Raw genomic sequence first — 20,606 nt, forward strand, 5'->3', positions numbered from 1 at the left:
GTCGGCTTCCCGATTGCCTCCCGTAAAAAATATTGTCTTTTACTGAAGAACTAAAGGTACCTGCAAGCCTGACCCACATGATGGTACTTGGAGAACCACAAGTACCAGCATGCGGGGAATTAAGGGCGCGCTGGTACCTCTAATTCATCTGCAAAAGAAATATTAAAATAACCACTCACACACTGTGACAGTAAAATGTTAGCAAAACATACATGCACACTCACCTATAATCCCTGTAGCTACTCACGTCCAGTAGCATCCACGTAAACTGTAAAAAAAAAAATAATTGTTCCGGTCCCCTTCTGTCCCTGTAGGCATCCACGTCTTTGGGGACAAAATACGCCATTTCTCAAGCCCACAGACCCTCGCAAATGAGGGCTCAGCCGCTGCATTTCCCATATAAATGCTTTGGGTGAGCGTTCATTGGCCTCTGCCTCTCTCAGCCAATGTACAGTTCCCACCAGTGACTTCAATGGTGAGAACCGCTCGGTCACTAAAGGTTACCTAGCGGTTTCCACCATTGAAGTCAATGGTGGTTAGCCTAGGGATGGAATCCCTAGGGAAGTGAGGACAAAAAAATTAGGTGTCCCATCCCCCCCCCCTTCCCAATGGAATTGTCTTTCAGGAATAGGGCGGGATGTACTAAGGTTGAGGTGACCATTCCGCCAGTCACCACAACCTTACTGATTGCATATGTACTAACATATGCGATTAGTATCGCAAAGGACAGCTCTTGCGATAAGAGCTGTCCTTTGCGAAATAGCCGGCGCCGGGTGACGGGGTCTCCGTGGGACCCCGTCCCCTCCAAGCCCGGGAGCTTCCTGCTTTGTCACATGTGCAGGAAGCCCCGGGCTCCTCCTCCTCCCTGCACCTGGAAGATTAGGAGGAAGAGGAGGCAGATGACCCAGGAGGAGCGCGGGCCGGCGACAATGGAGTGCAGGTGAGTGGGGGCCAGTGCTGGGAGATGGCGGGGCGGCGGCGAACCGTCGGGAGCGGGGTGCGGTAAGAAGCCCATAGGCTTCTATAGGGTAACACCAGGTTTTTCTGGCACTACCCTCCATGCCGAAAAAAGGGTGGCCAGGGCTTAGTACATATGGAAATGCGGTAAAAACCCAGAAAACGGGGTTTTTACCGCATTTTTCCTTTAGTACATCCCGCCCATAAAGAGAGCTGCAGCCGCTAGCAAATGAAACAATACTCTCATTCTCAATTGTGGCTTCTCCATGCCATTAATGACCTTTACATTTTCTGTACCATAACCTGAAATCTTTTTTTGTTGGACAGCAAAATTCACTGCGTGGCATAACGTGAACTGGAGGCCCTACATTATGGTATAATATGACCTGGAGGCACTGGGTGGCATAATGTTAAATGAGGGCACTATAATGTGGTATAAAGTGAACCTGGGTCTGTCTGCCACTCCTCATTAGGCCCTAAGGTCTCATGAGCAGGGCCCTTTGCCCTCATGTGTTTTATGTTCTGTCACTTACACCAACATCTCCTCCCCACTGCCAACAATGGCACCTATCTATTGGGTATTATGACTGCTGATGCAGCAATGTTTATAAAACATGTCTATGTCCTGCTGTGTTCTGTACTGTAAGTGACTTTGTTCTTGTTTTGGGGATGGGTACGGGATGCCGGCGCTCAGGATCCCGATAGGGTTAGAATACCGCCACGTGTTGGTCAGTATTCTAACCCTCACCCTATCCCTACACTAACCCTCCCTCCCCAGTGCCTGACCTTAACCTCCCCCATAGTGTCTAAACCTTAGTGCCTAACCCTTCCCCTAGTGTCTAACCCTCCCCCACCAACCCCGCTACTTACCTTCGGGATTAGGGTGGTCAGGATGCCGAGGCCAGGATTCTGACAAGTGTTGGGATTCCTGCTCCTGCATTCTGAGCGCCGGAATCCCTGCAGTCGGGATTTAACTGCATCCCCTTGTTTTGTTGAGGCGCTGTGGACTTCTTGTTACACCATATAAATAATGGATAATAATAATGTGTTTGAGCTGCAATTTATGAAAGTTTACCTGCTGGGAGAGGTGGTTTCTGCAGATAACATAACACTGACTGCAAAATCCTACAAACCTCTTTTGTTCCAGTTACTTTGTTCGCTGCATGCATAAAAAGGAAAGGTTGAACATAGTAAAACCCTGCACAATCTCCAGAGGAGAAATCCTTGCATAGACCGTCTGCACACATATCACTCGTTGATGTCATGGGTAAAAGGGGTGATTATTAACTTTCGGGACAAGGGTGTCAGTATTTCTGAAACAGCATAGTTTATGAACTGTTCGCGTGCTGCCTTGGTGAAGGTGTATCAGGACAGGACAAATGGCACCATTGTGAATAACCGATGTGGAAACTGCGGAGCACCACGTGCCATTGATGTGAGAAGTGAACATCGGCTACAAAGGTGCGTGAGGGCCAACCGAAATGTTACAGTGGAGCAGCTCACAGTCAAAATGAACCTTGGGGCCAACAGACGTGTTTAAAACGACAGCTCAGCAAATCCTGCTGCGTATGGGGCTCCAAAGTAAACGTATGGTCATTTCCCCTATGCTAACGAAGGTGCATCGGTGGAAAAGGCTTCAATTTCCATGGCTGTATTGGAATTGGACCTCCGCTGATTATCGAAGGGTTGCCTTCTCCGATGAGTCATGTTTTCTGCTTCATCGAACGGATGGACGTTGGCGTGTCAGGCGAGAAACATCAGAGTACAAACACCCTGCAACCATTGCTGGAAGAACACAAGCTGGTGGTGGCAGCGTTATGGTCTGGGGAATGTTTTCATGGCATTCTCTGGGCCCACTCATCCATGTGGAAGGCACCCTCAACCTATTTGGTTATGAATCCATCCTTGCAGAGCACGTATACCCATACATGCTGATTGTCTTCCCTAAGGCTGATGGGATCTTCCAGCAAGTCAATGCGACATGTCACACGGCTAGAAATGTCCGACAGTGGTTTGACAAGCAGGACCAAGACTTCCAAGTACTTCCCTGGCCCCCTAATTCCCTGGACTTGAACCCAACTGAGTATTTGTGGGACCAGCTTGATTGTAGTATCCACTCTATGGATACTCCACTCTCCAACAGCTGTGGGATGTACTGCAGTCAGCATGGCTCCAGATACCTGTGCCAACCTAGCAGCACCTTATTGAGTCACTCCCAGCCCGTCTAGCTGCTGTCTGTGCTGCACACGGCGATTACTCTGACTATTAACTGGTGGTCATAATAATGTGACTCGACTGTGTAGTTAAGCATAATGTCATCTTCAGATAGATTTAAGTTTTTAATACAAGTAATGGAAACAAGCAGTTTCTGTTGCTTGATAAATTGACTGCTTCCGCTGTCACTATAGCGATTTATGAGGGCGGTGGTACAAAAGAAACAAAAGGTACCGCTGGAGATGTGATTTCTCCACTGTATGCCTCTTGCTAAATGTTTAGAAGCAGTGATAAGTTCTATGACTGGCGCAAATGCTGCAAAAAGGGCTTTCACTGCTTGATAAGAAGACCTTTAAGCTCCAATGGGTGTATTTGTTACATTTTCTCATTTAGTCATTCAAAATGCGGTGACCAGGCCAATTTTCATGGTTTTGTTATTTGATTTTCCACTCTAAACAAAGCAAATTTTGTGAAAATATTGGAAAAGTAAAATTTTATTTCATGTGAGTTACCCAGGGTAACACAGAAGGATACCGCACAATACACATTTCCATGATATTTACATGATCTTGGACTCCCAAGGAGAGAGAGAGCAAATATACGTAGTTCTAATCAAGATCAATGAATCGTGCAGAATAAAAGCTGAGACCGTTTTTATCTTATTGTGTTTTTTTGTTTTAATTTAGTTTTAGGTGTACCTCCTATACGAAGAGCACCACAAACCCCCTTGGTTATGCACCACTGTGGCTCAATGGTTTTCACAGTGGATATTATAGGGTCATGCCTTCTCTGTTCCCACAATAGCAACCTATGGGCATGCATCAGAGCCACAGGCAATGCCAATGTTCACATAGTTGAGCAATATTTTGCTATTGCGCATGCTCGAAAATCCCTAAAAACTCCTACGGCACATGTGTTCCACAGCGTGTACACACAAAGGCGCTGCTGTGATTGAGATGCACAGTATGGGAAAATGTTTTGTAAGAGTGCTGGGTGACAACTGGAAGGTGGCTAAACAGGCACATGGAAATGGTCCACTTGTCATACAAACTGTCCCCATGTACAGTGCCATGTGTATTAAAAAATAAAGAAAACTATGTACTGTAAGAAATTGGCATTGGGCCCCTTCTCCAATCCTCAACAAGATAAAGCACTAGACCAGCTTGGCTGGGTTGTGCATTAATATAGACCGCGAGCATGGTTTTCTCCATATAGTTCAGCTCCAGGCTAGTCATTGGAAGCCTGGTATCTCATTATTTTGGGAGCTAGTTTATTTAACAAGATTTTCCCTTAGACCCTGAGCATTATATCAAGTAAAAATAAGACACATTTGAAAATGTATTTTAATTATATCAATTACTTCAATAACTCTTATTCTCTACTTTGTTAAATATAGCTTAATACCTCCTTTCTTGACCCATTGTAGTCAAATTGGAAAAGGAAGTGAAACATGAAAAATCCCCATAAATATTATCAAAACAGGGGTAAAACTGTGGCAGGGCATGCTGTAATGTGTAGTTCCACAGCATGTTGAATACCCTTGCTCTGCTCACTACATTATGTGCCATGTGGCTGTGGTTGCCATGGTTGTCAAATAACACTGACGATAGTCTGAAGAATTATTACTTATTAATAGCAGTCTTAAGAAACAAACCAAAGGAAAAATGTATTTATGTTAAAAAAAACACACATACTTTTCTTCATAGGATTAATATTATAAGAACTGAAGAAAATAACTTAAAAGTTGCCACTCTTTGGATCCTATTCTTGTTAACTAGCCTGGCTCCACAGGACAGGAGGTTTAGGGACAGTATAGTTGTTTTGATGCACACTCCCTAGACTTGCCTACCAACCGGACTGGCCTTCACTGTAATGTGGAAACCCCACACTCATGGTCTCCCTGTTTATAGTGGAATCAAGCCTAGAGTGAAAAGCACTAGGTTGGGGATGTGGAGTTGGAGACACTGCTCATTTTTACATGGATTTTACTACCCAGTGCACTGTGCACAGGACTGCCATCAGAAATTGTAGGATGCAGTACAAATGAAACGGTTAGGGCCCCTCTCCTTGACCCAGCCCCAAAAAGCACACACGCCGCCACAAATGCTCCTCTGGATACAGATGTATAGCGTGCCTCTCTGGAACGCAGATTGGGCACAAACTATAAAGCTCTGGCCTACATTTTGAAATTGGAGATCACTACTGTGCACAATCCATTTCCTTCCTCCAGGGAGATTTCATTCCCTGTTCCAAGATAGCCACCGTACTTGGCTACTGTGCATGCGTTGAGGCTATATTGTCACTGTGTTGAGTGTCAGTAGCGAGACAGTAGTCTCCCACTTAGGTCCAGAGAGACCCTAGTATTACCGCCACCCCCAATGCCTTCCAGCATCCCTGTACTGCTACCCGGTCACCAGATACACTCACTGGATGGTGAGTTGTGTGCCACATTACTCAAGCTCTGCTTCAATACACCAGTGTAAAACAGTGAGTATGGCTGTTTCTCATATATTACCAATAAAACCACTCCACTGGTTAAGCAATTGGGTTGTTTGTAGTCTCAGAGCATCCACTGGTGTGTACGGTGAACTCTGCTAGGCACACAAACCTGACAACAGAAAAAAAGAGAGAGGCCCTTACGCTGATCTCAAGTATAAAGTATAGAACACCTGTTAGTCCAGCTGCTACTAGTCTGGGGATACTCAGCCCTCAGATATAGCAAATAAAAAAGAAAGAAACCTTGTGCTAGACAATAGACAAATTGAATATATATAAAACCTAGCTATTATAACCGGCCGGTATATTTCAGACACTACATAATACATATAACAAAAATATTCCTAAAATGGCATAAAACTTATACCTAAAAAAGACTTTAAAAATAAGCTCCAATTGGTACTGTTAGAGTAAACACTTGTACTTATACAATGGGCCTTTTTGTGCACAGGACAAAAAGGTTGGGCAGACGTTAAGTGTATAAATAGCCTGTAAGATACAGATTCTACGTATCTTAATAAGTTCTTTTCTGATCAACACTAAATTCATGGATAGTCTAAAATTTATAATTTGAACAACTCTCACAAGCAACAGATGTTGGGATATGATCAACTTTTGTCAGTTTCTCCAAGCAGAGTCTGTCATAGTAAGCAGTCACTTAGGGGTATATTTACTAAAGTGTGGTTTTTTTTTAGAAGTGGAGAAGTTGCCCATAGCAACCAATCGGATTCCAGCTATTATCTTCTAGAAGGTGCTAGTTAAATGTTAAGTAGAATCTGGTTGCTATGGGTAACATCTCACTTCTACAAACTCTCACTTTAGTAAATATACCCCTTAGTATCTAATTAGTATTTGGCATTGATAGAACACATTCAGTCCCTTGTTAGTTTCCTGAGCAATCACAAGGTTAGTATGGCAGTCACTTAATATCAAATTAGCATCCAGTACTGACACACAGTACTGGCTACAGTTTTCATATAAGTCCTGTAGCTTCTTTTACTTACATTGCTGGCCAGGCAATGCGTATGGATATAGGGCCTGATTCAGCTTATATAACACGGCTACCTTCGCACGCAGCTAGTTGATGTTTGTGCTCTGCGCGTGCATCGCAGTGCGTGAACCGGTTGGCAAGCGTTCGCAGTGAGCACGCAGTCCAACAGCATAGTGATTGACATGAGGTGACCGATTTTGGGTTGGAGAGTGGAGGGTGGTCTGCGGAATGCCGGTGTGCCTGTGCGTTTTAACGTCGTCACGGGCGTGCATAGTTAAGCCCCTGTTAGTGTATATGCTGGCAGAGGTCTAGATGGCGACAGGAAGTTTAGCAGTTTGTGAGGTAGGGTCAGGTCAACCACAACTGTGCGAATGGCTCATAAGTTTCTCGATGTTACCAATGTTTTCTCTAACTTGCGGATGCATGTCATGGTAAGTGGGCGGCTTTATAAAGTGTTGGGCGTCTTGGTATAGTGCTGCGACTGCATTCATTAGCATAATTTCGCAGCTAGAGGGTGCGTGCGAACGCAGCCGTGCGATCCAAGCTGAATACGGCCCATAGTATTGTGCTCACTTGCCTTGGATTCCGTCCACTCTTGTGGCTGAAAATAAGCAACAAAACATATATACCTCACTGCTGTTAGAATATATTCCTCTTCTGCAGTGTCTATTATAAATAGGTTTTCCTCGTCTGCTGATCGATTATGGGGATCTGGTGAGTATCAGCTGGTAACAACAAAACTCTTTGACGCGTTTCCCCACCTCATACAGCTCTTGGCGGCTTCTTCAGGCTATTATACACTTAACGTCTGCCCAACACTTTGTCCGGTGCACAAAAAGTTTCAATGTAGATGGATAAGTACCAGTGTTTACTCTAACAGTATTAATTGGAGCTTATTTTTAAAGTCTGTTTTAGGTATTATTTTAATGCCATTTTAGGAATATTTTTGTTATTGTCTGAAATTTACCTGCCAATGATAAGTTAGGTTTTAAAATATATTATACCGGACAACACATAATTCCAACAAAAGTACTGATATGCCCCTTAGATCTTTCCACATGCCATCAGACCTGGCACATACGTATAAAATAGAAAACAATATAACAGATGAAAAATATACAAAATATATATTTTTAAAACATTACAATAGAATAAATAATAATAAAAAAAAATTTTTTCTGGGATTGCAGTAGTACCAGTACTGGGGCGGAGTACGGGAGATTGATACTCACTACGTCACAAGTGAGTAAGTTGACCTTGGATTCCGACACAGAAGTAGTGCTACATAGAGCATTTTAGCCGAGTGGGTAATCTAGCTTTAAACATGCCAGTAAGCATCATGTTTAAAGTTAGAATGCCCGCGTGAGTAAAATGCCCTAAGTAACATTATACCCACACAGTGTCTCAAGTTCATATTATGCCAAAATGCAGTGCCCCCAGTTCACATTATGCCAAAGTTCCTCCAATTCAGTGACGTGCTCCTTATGCTAACTGCACTCCTTGACCACAGTTACTTTCTTCTTCCTCCTCCAAATCTGCTGCATGTGAACCACTGCGAGGCAGTGCCTGGTAGAAAGGGACAGTGTAATCCGCTTCTAGCTAGCATTTATCAAGTACATTCTATGAAATCATAGGTAGAAAGCTGACTGGTTGCTATGAGCAACTTCGCCATTTATCCACATCTTCACTCTTTTTAAAAGGTATGATGTACAGTATCTCCCCCCATTATCTTATCAATCACTTTAATATCTCTGATTGCTGGTATATACTGATGTGGGCAACCGTGGCTAATGAACAAGGTGACACTAAGGCTGGAGAGTTAAGGAGGTGAGCTCAAAAACAGACACATTTGACACTGTTGCACTTAGTGGGGCTGATTCTGAGTCGCTGGCAAGTGACAATGTGCATGGATCTTGCGGATTTCAGCATGCTGTGCATACGCAAAGAAAGAAATCTGCTTCTACACTTGCACCGGATCAGGTATCTGTACATGGACAGAGACCGCTAATGTTTACGGATTGACCTGGCCATCGACGGACGGCACTATCTGTGAAATGTGTGTTTCTGGGTGGTGACTTGACAGTGACCATGAGATCTCTTCCTTCTTGGGGGAGTGTTGTGGGCGTGTCAAACGACTTCTGAGCTCATTTGCAGAGTGTGAATGGAGATTAAAGGTCTGGTTCATAGAGATCTTTTGCACCCAGCACGTGGCTGATGTAAGTTTAGATACTATTGATGATGGCTGTAGCATCAGACGTAAGAACAGTGGGCAGGATAGGCTTCCACATGCAGTCGCTCTGATTTTTGCTATACAAAGACGGATACTTGCAATACGGGAAATTTTGGTGTGCCTGTCTCAGAATCAGCCCCAATATGTTATTACATTTACATATAATGTACTCAAGTACAGTTAGTACCACCAACAGTTCATGTTTTGTGAATTTTTTTTAACTGGGTACAGAAGACTAATTCTAGTGGTTCCCAAACTGGGTGCCACAGGGCACTTGCAGAGGTTGATAGTCCACTACCAAATCAAATTATTGTATGGTCATTGTGATAGCCACACCAGTGCTGGTGGCTGCCAATTATAAAATACTTGGACAAACAGTAGCATCTCCCTATCCACCACCACATACAGTAACAGAACCTAAACATGACATAGAAGCACAATTTATTTGATTTCATAATTTTTGCTGAATTTCTCAATGAGAAACTTTAGGTATAGGGATGCCGTGAAGAAAATGCTGATACTCTAGGGCAGAGGTTCCCAAACGCTGTCCTCAAGGCTCCCCAACAGTTCAGGTTTTAGAGATATCCATGGTTGAGCACAGGTGTTAAATTATATTGACTGAGGTTCTAATTAAGTCACCTGTGCTCAACCATGGATATCTCTAAAACCTGAACTGTTGAGGACCGCAGTTGGGAACCTCTGCTCTAGGGTGATTCAAGAAAGATTGGGAATCACGGAGTCAGTAATTATCCCACTTGTTTCCAGAGACAAAAATCCACTGATCTAATAAAATAAAAACCAAAATATACAGAGCCTGATTTATAGTTTGGAGCAAATCAAGCTACTAAATTCTCAGCAAACTTTGGCCTGATTCAGCAAAGGACGGAATTGCAAAGCCGCACACAAGCAGCTTTACACTTCTGTCCTTGCTAAAATGCAAATACTGTACAGCAGGAGGTGTCTGACACCTCCTGCTGCATCTGCGATCTCAGTGCTGCGACCGAGGTCGAAGCTTGGGATCACCATCGCGACCATCGGTTGTGATGTTGGATGGTGCTGGCCAGATGAGTAAGTCTCAATTTACGCAGGCTGGCCGGCATGTGAGGCCAGGAATCTGTCCATTGATGCAGACCCTGGCCTTCTCAAAACGGGGGCGACATCGCAGGGGCTGCAAGCGATCTCACAAGACACATTCTGTACACGAGCAAAACTGGTTCTGCACAGGTGCAGATTCCTAATATTCGGGAATCTGCGACCAACAACAGTTTAGCATCCTCTGCTCAATCAGACCCTTGTACGTTAAAAAAATGTTGTCCAGCAGGAGGTGAAAATGTAAAATACATAACCTGAGTTATGAGGAAGAGGAAGCCTAACCCAATTCTAAAATGCAGTGTGCTCATTTGAACTGGTTACTGTGTGTGCAGCAGGCAAGAGCATGCCCTGCATGCAAATAACTGTTTGCATTTGCATCCAGGGCCGGACTGGCCATCGGGCAGTTCTGGCAAATGCCAGAAGGGCCGATGGCCAAATGGGCCGGTCCAGTCAGTGACGCCGAGCAGCCTTCCCCTCCAGCTCAATCACTGTTCCTCCTCCTTCACCAGCGGCCCGCCCCTCCTGTCACTCACCGTGGTGCGGCCTGCGTGACGTCCCGGCGGCTCCTTTTGTGGAATGATGTCTGAAACGTCATGTGTCGCCACCGCTGAGGAGCCGCGAACGGCGCGAAGAGAAGCTGGGACCAGGAGTGGACAGGATTCGAGAAGACATAGAAGGTGAGTGGGGCCGGCAGAGACTGCGCGATAAGGCACCAGTGGGAGTTGCTACTATACATACAGGGGAGAGCTGGGAAGGGGGGAAACGAGTGAGGTTGACACAGGACAGGGAGCTGGTGCTATAGGGACAGGGGGAGGGGGATCATCTGCTTGGAGAGGAGACAGGACAGGGAGCTGCTGCTATAGGGAAGGGGAGGGATCATCTGCTGGGAGAGGAGACAGGACAGGGGGAGCTGCTGCTATGGGGGGGGGGGGAAATCATCTGCTGAGAGAGGAGACAGGACAGGGAGCTGCTGCTATAGGGGAGGGATATACTGGGAGAGGAGACACAGGACAGGGAGCTGCTGCTATAGGGGAGGGGTCATCTACTGGGAGAGGAGACACAGGACAGGAAGCTGCTGCTATAGGGGGGGAATCATCTGCTGAGAGAGGAGACAGGACAGGGAGCTGCTGCTATAGGGGAGGGGGTCATCTAATGGGAGAGGAGACACAGGATAGGGAGCTGCTACTATAGGGGAGGGGTCATCTACTGGGGGAGGAGACAGGATAGGGAGCTGCTACTATAGGGGAGGGGTCATCTACTGGGAGAGGAGACACAGGACAGGGAGCTGCTGCTATGGGGGAGGGAAATCAACTGCTGGGAGAGGTAACAGGACATGGAGCTGCTACTATAGGGAAGGGGGGGGATCATCTACTTGGAGAGGAGAGACAGGATAGGGAGCTGCTACTATAGGGGGATGGAAATCAACTGCTGGGAGAGGAGACAGGACATGGAGCTGATGCCATAGGGAAGGGGGGATCATCTACTGGGAGAGGAGACAGCACAGGGAGCCGATGCTAAAGGGAAGGGGGGGATCATCTGCTGGGAGAGGAGACACAGGACAGGGAGCTGCTGCTATGGGGGGGATCATCTGCTGGGAGAGGAGACACAGGACGGAGCTACTGCTATAGGATGGGGGAGATCTGGTGGGAGAGGAGACACAGGACAGGGAGCTGCTGCTATAGGATGGGGGTGATCTGGTGGGAGAGGAGACACAGGACAGGGAGCTGGTGCTATAGGATGGGGGAGGGAGGTGATCTGGTGGGAGAGGAGACACAGGACAGGGAGCTGGTGCTATAGGATGGGGGAGGGGGGTGATGTGGTGGGAGAGGAGACACAGGACAGGGAGCTGGTGCTATAGGATGGGGGAGGGGGGTGATCTGGTGGGAGAGGAGACACAGGACAGGGAGCTGGTGCTATAGGATGGGGGAGGGGGGTCATCTGGTGGGAGAGGAGACACAGGACAGGGAAATGGTGCTATAGGATGGGGGAGGGGGGTCATCTGGTGGGAGAGGAGACACAGGGAGCTGCTGTTATAAGGATGGGGTTAGGTCTAGAACGAGATACTTCACAGGACCTTTGAAGTGACCGGTGACCAAAGGGGGAGGGGCAAGGTTTAGAACAGGGGCTACAAGTGTTTGCTTGTCACACTTCGGGCATGATTTATATTTCCACTCTATGCCCACGTGTCTAGTAATATTGGTAGCGGTCCGGCCCTGTCATAACGATCACGTGGTTGTGACATCAGAGGTCCTTTCTTCAAGTTGGATCTAGCAACAACTGACGGGAGAGGGGGCACAATCTGGTGGGAGAGGAGACACAGGGCAGGGAGCTGCTGCTAGAGGGATAGGGTGGTTGGATTCTGGTGGGAGAGGAGACACAGGGACAGGGAGCTGGTGCTATAGGACGGGGGATCATCTTGTAGGAGAAGAGACACAGGACAGGGAGCTGGTGCTATAGGATGGGGGTGATCTGGTGGGAGAGGAGACACAGGACAGGGAGCTGGTGCTATAGGATGGGGGAGGGGGGTCATCTGGTGGGAGAGGAGACACAGGACAGGGAGCTGGTGCTATAGGATGGGGGAGGGGGGTCATCTGGTGGGAGAGGAGACACAGGACAGGGAGCTGCTGTTATAAGGATGGGGTTAGGTCTAGAACAACCCCCTGGTCAACCTCGTATTCCACCTTGATTACCCTGGGCAATGGACACTTCACTGTGGCATCACAAGGACTAACAGCATCTAGAGGGGTGAGTAGTAGGACACCGCTCCGGCTCCACACCGAAGTTCTCCAAGTACTGACTCTTATACTATTCTGCGCATCATCGTTCTATTTACATTAAACATACTGGGGTGGACTATAATCTACAGCGACTCCAGTGCTATATTTAAATTTTAATTTGTTTTTGTTTCTTACTCTGAACATGTATCCTACAGTTTATTGTTTTTAGTCACGACCATTGAACACTCCCTATTTACCCCTGACCTGATCTGATATGTAGTTTCAGTTTATAAGGTCAAGTTTGTACATGTATCTTGAGATTTGATTGCATAAAAGTTTGCTCATTTTACAATTTTGTAATAACCCTTTATTTTAGTCAATTACGAAGCTGACACGACAGGCCATCTAGCCGCATAGCATACTTTTTGTACATATACAGTAGGGAAGGCACCCTTCTTTGTAGATGCATCAAACCCCGCCTATTACATCAATCCCATGTGCGCAGTGTTATTACTCATTGTTTTCCATAATGTGTTTTAAGGGGCATTCCTGTGTGTGGCATAATGTGTTTTAAAGGGCATTACTGTGTGTGGCATAATGTGTTTTAAGGAGTACTACTGTGTGGCATAACGTGAAAGGGCTGTGTGGTGTGTGTGTGGTGTAATTTCAATTGGAGGTACTATTGTGTGGCCATGCCCCTTCTCAGCGAGACCAAACCTGTATTTTTCGGCGTGCACTCTCCCTGCTTCAATTATGGATGGCGGCACCAATGTTCTATATGTACACAGGGCACCAAAATGTGTAGTTACGGCTCTGGTGTGCACAGATGTGTTATCCTCTGTATTCAGCACCCCTGCACTAAAAAAATCCTACAGTGACACTATCTAATCTTATACAATTGCTAAGCTGGGGCTTGGTCAATTGGGAAAATGCCTTCCCTGATCCTTGTGTGTAACCTACACCAAATGAAGTGCCGGCTTTACCTAACAGAATGAACCAAATACCAAATGTCTGACTATGGCACATGTTTGAATCCCCTGCAGAATGTCTTCTGTTGTGTGTATTTTAATACAGAGAATAATGTATACTTGTATGGTGTTCTAATTTTAATTATATTTGTAACAGCATAGAATAAGAAGTGGGAGGAGTCAGGAATAGTAAGGGGAGGAGTCTGTCAGGAGCCATTTGTTCATGCGAGGTGGGCCTGTGTGCTTTAAATGCCAGGGCCTATTTTTAGTCCCAGCCTGGCCCTGTTTGCATCCATTGCAGTTGCAACATGGTTTGCTCAACTGGAAAACTTCTGCAATAGAGCAAGGGTTGTACTGAAGAATGAATCAGCCTTTTTATTTGTAGAATTTTGTCACAATGCACTAAAGATAATACCTGCCAAGGAAATGAGCTGAGAATGCAGCAAGGAAGTTTGCACTGCGGGAACCAGAAAGGATTATGTAGAACTGCTGTTTTGTAACTTGCTAGTAAGTTCAAATTAAGACATATAACAATAGAAGTTTGACAGAAATATAAAAAACCCTCTTAGCTATTTATATTCTTTTGTGGATACAAAAAATATTTAAGACATTCATTGTTTTACTGTTCTGGTTATATATTTGTACAATTAGGTACATGAAATGTTTGTACTTTACTTCTTGACCTTGCTCTTTTTATTGAGCAATTAGGGGGATTCCCGAGTTTTCAGAAGCATCATGTTTCTGGTAATCTTGGCTGTAGGTTTAAAGTGGTAATAATTTAACCAGGATGAGATTACCATTTAAATTATTGCTGCTTTAAATTTACAGCCAAGATTGCCGGAATTGCGCTACTTCTGAAAACTCGGACCCTAATACATAAACCCCTTAGAAGCTGATGTAGAGTAGAAAGTTTTGCAAATGCTCAATAGCACAAATATCTACTGGTGATGCCAAGTCAGACACAACTTAGTAACATCTCCAGTTGCATCTGAACGGGTGTAATTGGGTAGTAATGGAGCATTTGCATGTAGGCAAAGTTCAGTGAGGGCGGGTCGTGGGAGAACTATCCGAAGTGCATCTATTTTCAGACGCATCTTTTATAGCAAGAATAGGGATGATGCACATTGGAATCGGTATGTAATACCGCCAACCGCAAGGCCGGCAGTTCGAATCCCGGCAGCGTCAGGCCGACAGAGGAACAGATCCCGGCAGCAGCAGCCCGACAGTGCTGGAAATCCCGATTGTCCCCAGGTAAGTACTAACTAATCTAACCTACCCCCCTAACCCTAACCTCTCCCCCAAGTGCCTAAACCTAACCCCCCCTTCCCCGCTGCCTAACCCTAACCTCCCCCCGGGGGTGCCTAACCCTCCCTCCCCTAGCCTAACCCTAACGTCCCGGGGGGGGGCCTAACCTAAGTCCCCCCCGGGAGCCCTAAACGTAACTCTCCCCCCCGCGCGCGGCTGTCCGCTCGTGGCGCCCGGCATCCCTTCGATCGGGATGCCGGTCTCCCGGCGTCGGTGAAATGAGCAGCGTCTACATTTAGACGCGGATCATTTCACCCTCGCCGGGATATGACAGTCGGGAAGCCGGATGTCGGTATAATATCAGCCGGCTTCCCGATTGCATCCTTGCACATTAATACTTACAAGGAAGTCAGCTATGAAATCAAGCGTCTGGATAGGAACAATATAGTGGCATAAGTGTGTACATTTCTGCATACAGTACATGCAAATAAACGCATTTAGTTCTGTGCATGTAATACATATACAACTATAGTTGTCTTGAGTTGAACTCTGCATGAAGCCCTTCTATAGTTGCTCGTTGTCTGTGGTGATACAGGGAAACAGTGACTAAGGTGTCAGCGACAACAAAGTTATATATCTCATCTGTACTTATATATATCTGCTTAAAACTTCTGTTCTGTGTTTTTTTTTTCTTCTTTAAATTCTCCTTAATGTTAAAGGACCAGCAAACTTAAATTTAAATATTTTTTCTATAAATTCCTAAAACATCCTGCATGGCCTCTACTTCCTTTGTTCTGCAGCGTGCTCAGCCATAGACCTTGCCAGATAATGCTGGGATGCTGGGATTTGTCTCACAGGTGGACTACTCCAGGGTCAGAAAGTGTTAGCAGGGAAAAGGCACTGTTGCTGTAGGTCTAATGTCTGGCAGTGATAGGATAGCTGCCATATAACATGTCATCTAAATTCATTAACACAGAATAAAACATCTTTCTTCCTTGTTGCTCTTCACACAGGCTTATTCTATATTCCTTATACAGTATAGAGTAGTGCCCTAAGTTTTCTAATACAGATTGTTGGATTCTAGTTACTGAATGAATCCAGCTATTCCCTGCTTTATTTCCTGCTTGCTATCTGTGTACATATTGACAAGTAGTGCTGTAGTATTTTGGCACAAAGCATTTATTACAAAGACAAATACTGTATGGAAGGACTAATGGTAATGTTTAACCATACAATTTGCAGGCATGTGGATATTCTACTGTATATATGCTTTTTTCTGCTTTTTATTTTTATTATAAAAATACTGTATTTTTAATTAATTGTTTTAAACAACTCAGATTTTGATCTACTTGTTAAATATATGTTAACAACACTTCCTAGCACTCTCACTGGCTTCCCCATCCCTCATAACTCGTGTTTTGTACCGGTGCCAAAATCATACCTTCAGCAGCTCACCTTGTACAATGAGTGCAATGTTCTGAGGGCGTTTCATGATGGGTGCTAGCAAAGCAATTGCATCTGACTTGTGGGAGTGCCATGGTAATGTCATGGTAGTGTCGTAGGCGAGTATCAAAAGATTAGTTCTGATTTGTGCGTAGAGGGAAGGGAGCCTGTTTCTGATGTATCTCTTACACCTAGCATGGGGCTGGTGCAGGTGCATATACTAATAATGATTGAGGTGGCCAGCTGAAAATTAATGGGCAGCACAGGTTTCCGCTGGCAGACGCACTATTCCCACATTAGTTGACAGCTCCTCGCAGTAGCATGATGTAGTAAATCAGGCTTCCATGGCTGCCCACTACTTTGCCTGCAATCAGCCCAGTGTATGAGGAGGATATTTGAACAGAAAATTAATATTGCCATGTATTGAATCTAGCTATCACATATCTTTAAGACTGGAAAGCCATATATTCTGTTTATAAATTACTTGTACAGATGGGTCCTCATACATCTAGCCTTCTTGAGCATTAAACAGCCCTTCTAGTCGTCTTTTGTGCAACTTTTTACCTTCAAATGTGTGTTGAATAGATAGCACAAGCAGCTTCTGCTGATTAAAATGATATGCAGCATGCCTATGTTCTCTGAGCGACTGCGGGTGTATCTGCATGTGAAACGCTACGTTACAATGTTACAGCCGCTGACACTGTAACGCAGCATTTCGTGGGTAGATACACCTGCAGTCGCACACAAAACATAGGCATGCTGCATAGCACAAGCAGCTTCTGCTGATTAAAATGATATGCAGCATGCCTATGTTCTCTGAGCGACTGCGGGTGTATCTGCATGTGAAACGCTACATTACAATGTTACAGCCGCTGACACTGTAACGCAGCATTTCGCGGGTAGATACACCTGCAGTCGCACACAAAACATAGGCATGCTGCATAGCACAAGCCGCTTCTGCTGATTAAAATGATATATATTCGCATCGCTGTGCGAATAAGACGCATTTGAAGGTAAAATTTGCACAAAAGATGCTCGGCGCTACAAAGCCACACTGAGCTCCCGCGTTGTGTGGCGCGACTTGTAGCGCACGGAGGATAGATATATGTGGACACATCTGTATAACGCTCAGTTATTAATTTGTTACACTGCAACCAGAAATAACAACCACGTCTGGGCACTTTCAGAAGCAGCTTCAATTCCATTTTATGTGAGATGAGGGCAGTCCGGTCTCATGGTGAGGCATAAACGGGAGGGGCATCGATTTTTTTCCTGGTGCCAGTGACATGTTATAGTGAAAAGAATTCCTAAAACCTAGTGTAACAAATTCAACACAAATGTGTATTCTGCACATGACTTATTTCACCACAGTAACACTTTATAGAGCAAAACTTAGAAACTCCTTTGTTGGCCTAAATGCCCATCCCGTTAAAAAAGTACCTTTTTACTCATGATATGGGATTGTTCCACGTATGAATCACTCAGACAGGCAGTCATGTGTAAGGTTTCAGTTACTAATGCATCAATTAACCTGAACCCCAAAGTAGTCATCTTAGGCATGGTCACATAGGGGGGTTTTCAATTAGGCTGCGAAAAGTCGGAATCAGCGATAATTTATCGCCGATAACGTCATTTTCGCCTATTTCAATTATCCCCGTATTCAATTTCAAAGACTATTCGCAGTTTCAAAAAGTCTTTGAAAAAAAACGGGGATAACTTTTCACCAGGTTTTACATAGCGAAAAAAAGTGCAGAATTGGGGTTTAGGGGTGCAGGCTTAAAAAAAAATAGCCTGCACCCCTGGGAATAGCCCCTAAAAATGAACTGTGTCAAAAAAAGTTTTTTTAAAAAATAGGGACACCCCAAAAAAATTATTTTAATTTTGGGGTAAAAAACAACAACTGGGGAACAGTGTTTAAAAATAGCGCAATAGGTTCAGGGGTATTCTGTAAGTATGCGGCAGGTGTTTTCTAGAATAGGCTATTAGCGGCAGGTGCATTTTTGCAGAATATTTAAAAAATTAGTTTAGGGACTTAATGTGCTAGTACCCATTTTCATGTACCCCAAATTTGATGGGACCACTTAAAAAAATTAAAAAATACCTAAGTGCTCTTCTGCATCACTTCTTCAATGTCGGGAAAAAAACACCTGCTATTTAAAAACCTGACTTTCTTTTACAGGCAAAAACGGGGGTACCCTTAGTGATCCCCCATGTCTGGACATCTTTAGGGGGTCCCTGGCACATTTCCCGAAAATTTCCATTTTTTTTTCGTAGATCCTAATTCGCTAGGTCCCGTTTTCGCTCATTTTAAATTGAATACTGGGATAAAGCGGGCATGCGCCCGATACTTTATCCCCAGAAAAGCTCTGATGTGGAGCGAAAAGTCCAACACGGACTTTTCGATCCCTAATTGAATACGGGCCATAGTTTACAAGGAATAAACAACAATAATAAACAAGTAAACAAACCTAATCAGAATGGCTTAGCAGCAGTGTCTATGATTTAGTACATTTGAAAAGTCTGTTATACCTATGATTACAGCAGGTGTCATGAAATGTAACAATATTTGTAGTGCATGTGAGGTGGTGCACTAATCAGAGAGTGAGGGTTTAATGGCCCATGTGCAACAACTATATAGCTGTTGCCAATGTTGCGCTAAATATTATAGCCCTATAAAGGATTACTACATACCAATGATGTTGATCTAATGAATATTATACACTGGATGGCAACTCCAATTCTTTATTGGTTATTATTTTTTTGTATAGTGCCACCGTATTCCGCACTATAACAGATAATATTGCATCATTCATATCAATCTTTGCCCCATTACAGTTTACAGACTAGCTGTATTCAATTAGCTGCAAAAAGTGCTGTTTGGGGAAAAGTTTTCGCTGATTTTAACTTTTCGCCTGTCTTCAAAGTATCTCCGTATTCAATTCCAGGAGTTTTCGCCTAAGCGGAAAAAAAACAGGCAAAAGGTTTTCTCTACTGTATGTATAGGCAGGCGAAGTGGAAAATCTATATGTAGGGGTACAAATTTGGGGATTTGGTCCAGAATCCTTTGGACACCCCCCTAATTATTATTATTATTACCAGTTATTTATATAGCGCACACATATTCCGCAGCGCTTTACAGAGAATATTCGGCCATTCACATCCGTCCCTGCCCCAGTGGAGCTTACAATCTATATTCCCTACCACATGCTCACACACATACACACTAGGGTAATTTTGTTAGGAGCCAATTAACCTACAAGTATATTTTTGGAGTGTGGGAGGAAACCGGAGTACCCGGGGGAAACCCATGCAAGCACAGGGAGAATATAAAAACTCCACACAGTTAGGGCCGTAGTGGGTATCGAACCAACGACCTTAGTGCTGTGAGGCAGTAATGCTACCATTACACCGTCTGTGCTGACTAATCAGTCCAAAAAAACTTTTACTTTTTTTTTGAGAAAACCCCCAAAATAAAAAAAAAAGTGTTGGAAAATGGGTAAAATGTTGGGGGCCTGGTACTTTGGGGTGCTATATAGATGGGACTGGTGTTTTGGGGATTGTACGAGGCTGCAGCAGATGTATTTTTCTGATTTTTTTTAATTTGATGGGCCGCCATCAGTTAGTATGTGGCCCAGAAGTTGATTGAGAACATGCCAGGGCCAATTGCAGGACTTGAAAAAGAAGGGTCAGCACAGCAAATATTGACTCTTTGCAGAAACTTAATGTAATTGTGAATAAAAGCCTTTGACACGTATGAAATGCTTGTAATATTACTTCAGTATACCATAGTAACATCTGACAAAAAGGTCTAAAAACACTGAAGCAGCAAACTGTGTGAAAACCAATACTTGTGTCATTCTCAAAACTTTTGGCCATGGCTGTAGTAGATTCCAAAGAGACACATTCAGTGGTAAACGTTTATTAGATTTGGTCGCAATTGACCAATGTTTTTAGATCTGCGCATATGCAGATGTGGTCCTGCATCGTCGGACGCAGTGCAGCTGTAGACATCACTTAATTGACAGTCTGCATCTGTTTGGGGATGGGGAAGCGTTTAAGAAAACTGGGGGCATGTCGTCCCCATTTTTGAGGCATACCGAAGCCAGAAAATGCACCTTCCAATGCAGATTCACTGGCCTCAGCAGCTTAGTAATGGTGGACATTCTGAGTAACTTAGATGTCCGATGCTCCGTGCTATGTTGCCGATGGTGATCCGATACTGTGACTTCGGACGCATGCAGCGGATATGAGAA

General features: G+C 44.6%; 1 protein-coding gene across 1 annotated transcript in view; it reads right to left on the bottom strand.

Moving 5' to 3' along the window:
- LOC148480637 (sodium/hydrogen exchanger 2-like) overlaps positions 1 to 20,606 on the bottom strand; it is a 92,885-nt gene that overhangs the window by 58,655 nt on the left and 13,624 nt on the right. The window lies entirely within an intron of this gene.

Source organism: Taudactylus pleione, unplaced genomic scaffold (genome assembly GCF_031769625.1).
Source record: "Taudactylus pleione unplaced genomic scaffold, aTauple2 ptg000609l, whole genome shotgun sequence".
NCBI classification, from domain to species: domain Eukaryota; kingdom Metazoa; phylum Chordata; class Amphibia; order Anura; family Myobatrachidae; genus Taudactylus; species Taudactylus pleione.